Raw genomic sequence first — 5,427 nt, forward strand, 5'->3', positions numbered from 1 at the left:
CACCTAAGACATTAGGTGGTGAGTTAAAGCTGACAAGTCTGCTCAAATCCAGACAAAGTCACGTATTTCCCTTGTGCCCCCTCCCCTGCTCTAGGCATGAAACTTGTGTGGCTCTCCTTGTGACACCCCGAGTACTCTAAGGACTCACAGAAAAGTTTTTCCCAACTTTTTATAATTGCTTCTGTGGATTTGCTGTCTTAATCTGGACTTTTTCATTTACAGGTAAGTGGAGCAAGGCTGTTGAAAAGGTATTCTTAATTCCCCATGTAGATGCTGTTATGGATCTAGAGTTGAAAATCACAGGTCCTGTGAGGGAAAAGACCAGGGAATTATAAGCCTGTAAGTGAGGGATCAGAGTCTCATCTCAACAAAACAGACTCAATCGCCCAGTACAACACTCACTACAATAACTTCTGTGTTTCACAGAACAGTGTAAGTACATTTTCTCTTTATAGCAAGTCACAGGTGACTGGAGAATCTATGAGTAGAGGGAATAAGGGGAAATTACTATTGCTAAATATTGAAGTAAGCCGATGAAAAGGATTTCACATGAAATGGAAGCTATTTCCTGCTGGCAAAGGATGGACAGTCTCCTGTCTCTCCCTCTCTGTGCCTTCCACAAGGTCGAAAGGGTCCCTTCCTAACTTGTAATTCATTGAAACCACTTATTTCTGTATGTAATATGAATATACATGCAAATGAAAATATCCAGATAGACAGACAGACAGATAGATAGAGATAGATGATAGATAATAAACAGGTAGATAGATAGACAGACAGACAGATGATAGATAGGTAGGTAGATAGATACATATAGAGAGATAGATACATGGAGATAGATAGGTAGATAGATGATGGAGAATGTAGTACATGTGTATGACTGCCAGAGGAGTGGTTGGATATCCTTCCATATTCCTCTGTGCATTATTTATTTTAACAAGATCTCTGGATGAATCTGGAGCTTGTGTGTGTGTGTGTGTTTTTTTTTCTAAGCTGATGGCCAACAATACTCAACAATATCTTATAGGCAGTGTGATCTTATCTCAGGTCCTAAAATTTGCAGCAAATGTTTGTACCTGTTACCCCATTTATTCAGCCCATTTTAAGGGTTGAATTTTGCTCTTGTTCTTCTCTCCTTTCAGAGAAATGTTCCTTTTAAGATTTATTTCGATTATTTTAGATTACAGGTATTTGTGTTTCTATCTGTTTGTGGGTATGTTCATACATGTGTGCAGGAGCCAGTAGAGCCCAGAGGTATCAGATTCTTCCTGGAGCTGGGGTTGCAGGCAGTGGTGAGGCACTCTGTGTGGGTGCTGCAAACAGAACCCAGGTTCTTTGAAAGAATAGCAAGTGCTCTTAACTCCTAACCCATCTCTCCAGCCCCCAATGTTACCAATCTTAAAATCACAGATGTGTAAGCCATTAATGACTTCCTAAAATATTTTAAGTAATGAAAAGATGATTTATTTTCTTAAAGAAATAGGTACTTTAAACCACAGCTTTTCTGTGACTAAATGGACAGTGTTCATATTGAGCATCATTGCACACACAGTGTGACTGGCTCTTCCTTCTTTTTGCAGACTCTATCAGAATTCCTGTGTTTCAACAGAGAATTCTTTCAGTTAGTTTTACAAAAGTTTGGGACAATACATACCTTTCTGCACCAGTTTAAAGGATGTACAGAATACACAGTTACTATTATCCTCAGCATCTCATGATTAGAACTGTGAAGATTTTCTTGATTGAAAACCCGAAGGGGAAAGCTAACTGTTGACTGGTGTGTTTTTGACTGTTCCTAATGCAGTCAGAAACTCAGGAGACATTTAGGACATGAGTCCAGGGTTCAAGTGAAAAGGTAATGGAGAGTCCTTTGACTTCCAGAATCACACAAAGAGCATCATGGGCTGGACAGGGCCAGACTCAAGCAAAGAACAGTGCAAAGGGAGCAGGGCAGGGGGGCATTCTGGGAACTTTTGCTTCTGAGTGCTTCCCTCTGTATGTGAATTCTCTGTGATTGCAGACACAGCTTCTCCAACTCGCTTGATTCCCAGGCTGAAAGGTACTTTTCTGGCTTTTTCAAATGAATTTATGGAGAATTCTTTTTGGAATTACAACAGAGAGATGACTAGCAGTCATTTTCTTGTTTGGACCTTGTATTGCTTTTCTTCCATATTGTTGAAGAAATTTCATATTGAGCTATCTGTCTACTGACAAAGTCTTCCTTTTCTGGATGTTCCGTTATCTCTTTACATCTTCCACTTTCTATTATTTTGGATGAACTGCTTATTATTCATTATAGACTGATGAAATGACTGAGCCCAAATATGGCGTGTATCACAAAATCTGACTCATTGGAGCTGTCTTGTTTGAACACTGTATTTCATACATTGCCTGATTTTCCAACACTGTTTAATAGCCAGACCGTATTTACCTGTGAACGAATGTATTTTGTCTTATCCCTTCTCCCTGTCTAATTTCATGCTAGTGTGTTGTGCAAACGTTGATAGTTTTGAACCCTAACATTTGTAGTACAATTTCTGACTGAAAGACCCCCGGAGGAGATCTTTCCTCAGGAGAGACCCCAAGTCCAAGGAACACACCGAAACCACGGATCAGATGCAAGCAGCAAGAGGGTTTATTCAGACACACAGGTACCTGGGGCGACAAAGTCTCTCGGAAGACTTTGCGCATCCTCCTTGTGTAAAGGGGACTTTTTGTAGGATCCCAGGGGCAGAGGCACGGTTACAGAAGCGAGAAGCATAGTTACAGGGTTCCCATTGGTTGATTCAAAGAAGGCCAGGGTGAACTTAGGGACATATTTTTAATTTTCTGAAATTTGATGTGTGTGGCTGACTTGGACTTGGGGGTGCTTTCCCAGCCCAACTGTTTATTCCCCAAGGCCAAGTGGCCAACCAGAGATATCTTATTTTGACTCAACAGTTTCTCTCCCAGGGTGGGTGATCAGGGTGAGTGTTTCCTTGGTCCCAGGCTTTTGCAGCTGGCTGATTACGGTTTATGCCAAGTGATTTATCTAAACGTACATTTTGCAGTTAGGCCAAGGACGCCTTGTTTTTCTGGTACTTGCCTCGCAGAATGGCGTTTCTTATGCTAAGTAAAAGCCTGCTATAAGTGGGGTCTTTCATGACTGTCTGTTTAACTGACTGTTAGATCTGTCTTGATAACATTTAATGTTGTTTCTTCACATTGCTGAGGCACTGAAATTTTAATATATGCAACAGAGTCATGCTAATAACTCTGCCTATGGAGGGATGGTTAATGTTTTCTAGTTGGGTGTTCTCAAATTACTTATAAACTTCATATTCTTTGTGTTTTGAAAATAAAATCAGAGACCCATAGGAAAAAAACCTTTTCTCTCTCTTTTAAATTAGGGAAATATGAACATAAATGGTTGTATTTTTAAAAATAAAACAATGCTAGTAATAATTTTCACCAGATTCAAATTTTCAGAATTTCTTACCATTTTTTTCTGGTTTCTCTCAGCCTGTGTGTTGACGTATATTTACCTTTTCACTCTTCTTCTCACCTGTTTCTGTGTCTCTGGGAATAGTGTGAAATTTCCACTTTTGTCTGTTAGAGATGCATTACAGGAAGCAATGAAGTCTAATGTTGACATTAATACACTCAATTCTTTCAGGATATTAGAAGTATATATTGGATATTAATGCAGAAAAAAAGAACATTAGTGGAACTGTGAAGACTATAAAGCATTAGAGGAATTATGAAAACTGTGAGTCCAATTTCCATCTTTTTTTTACTCCCACATTTGATAACCCACAATATGTTTGATCATGGCATTGTATCCTATTTATTGGGTAACTTGAGCTAAGACAGACTATTGGCCTGATGAGACAATAAAACAATTTGAGCTCCTAAAAATTAATACACATTTAAATGTCTTCTTCCTGGTTGTACTGATGTGATTAAATTTATTTACCTCAGGTGAAAAGAATATGGTTCCTGAGAACTTGCCAGTGGGGATTCTTTTCTTTTCTCAAACAGCTGTTGGAATTCTTGGCAATTGGTCAGTTCTTCTTCCTTATATCATGTCTGTATTCACTGGAAAAAGTCTGATGCCCAAAGACCAGATTTTAAGGCATCTGACTTTAGCCAATTCCTTGGTCATTATCTCAAGGGTAATTCCTCACATAATGGTACAGCTGGGCTTGCAATATCTCCTGGGTGACCTTTTATGTGAACTCACTCTTTACAGTAATCGAGTGGCCTGGGCCATTTCCCTGCACTGCACCTGCCTCTTGAGTATCTTCCAAGCAATCACAATCAGCCCCAGCAACTCCAGGTGGATGAAGCTTAAACACAGAGTCTCCAAATACATGGCTCGGTCCTGCTCACTCAGCTGGCTTGTGCATCTGCTTCTAAACAGCAAAACAGGTATAGATGTGATGGGACCTGATATTAGCAAAAACTTCACCAAGAAAATCAAGTTAGGGTACTGCTCAGCATTTGTTTTTGACAATACTGTAACTTTACTAAACCTAAACCTGTCATTGCTTTGTTTCACTGATGGTCTCTGTTTGGGTCTCATGATCTGGGCCAGTGTCTTCATGGTGAGCATCCTCTGTAGGCACAAGAGTCAGTTACAGCACATCCACAGTGCACAACACACCCCCAGAGTCTCTCCTGAAGACAGAGCCACAAAAACCATCTTGACTCTTGTCTGTACCTTTGTCCTCTCCTATTCAATGTCCTTCATATTAGTTATCTATAATGTGGCATTTGACAATCCAAGTCTGTGGATAATCAACATATTTACATTCCTAGACACATGCTTCCCCACATTTTGCCCCTTCATCCTCATCCGTAATAACAAATCTGTTCCCAAGAATCATTTTCCCTGCTGTAGGAGAAGGTAATTTAACATGGTGATTTGTGTGTTATGATAAATTTAAATATTCTTTCATCTATTACTGATCATTAGACTCACACATGACCAGGTGTTGTTTAGCAAATTAATGGCTCTCTAAATTAAGCATTGCCAGTTGTTACTGCAGTCAAAATGCTGCCTAAGCAGTTCCATGACATGAAGATATCTCTTTGTTTTTGTTCTAAATGCTAAGAGATTGGGGATCATCATGTACTAGGAGGAGCTCCAGGAGTCCAATCGATGAAAGAGAGGAAGTGTGATATGAGCAAGAGATATCGAGACCATGATTTGGAAAAACACAGGAACAAAGTGCCAAACTAGCGGAAACTCATGAACTGTGAACCAATAGCTGAGGAGCCCCCATGGAACTGGGCTAGGCCCTCTGGATAAGTGAGACAGTTGATTAGCTTGAACTGTTTAGGAGGCTCCCAGGCAGTGGGACTGGGACCTGTCTTGGTGCATGAGCCAACTTTTTGGAACCCCCGGCCTATGCTGAGACACTTTGCTCAGCCTTGGTGCAGGGA

The 5,427-nt window shown here is 40.2% G+C and overlaps 1 pseudogene; it reads left to right on the forward strand.

Annotated features, from left to right (window-relative positions):
* The first annotated feature begins 3,935 nt into the window (after window positions 1-3,935).
* Window positions 3,936-4,892, forward strand: LOC131902745 (vomeronasal type-1 receptor 4-like; annotated as a pseudogene).
* The last annotated feature ends 535 nt before the right edge of the window (window positions 4,893-5,427 follow it).

This window comes from Peromyscus eremicus, chromosome 1, assembly GCF_949786415.1.
Source record: "Peromyscus eremicus chromosome 1, PerEre_H2_v1, whole genome shotgun sequence".
Taxonomy (NCBI): Eukaryota; Metazoa; Chordata; class Mammalia; order Rodentia; family Cricetidae; genus Peromyscus; species Peromyscus eremicus.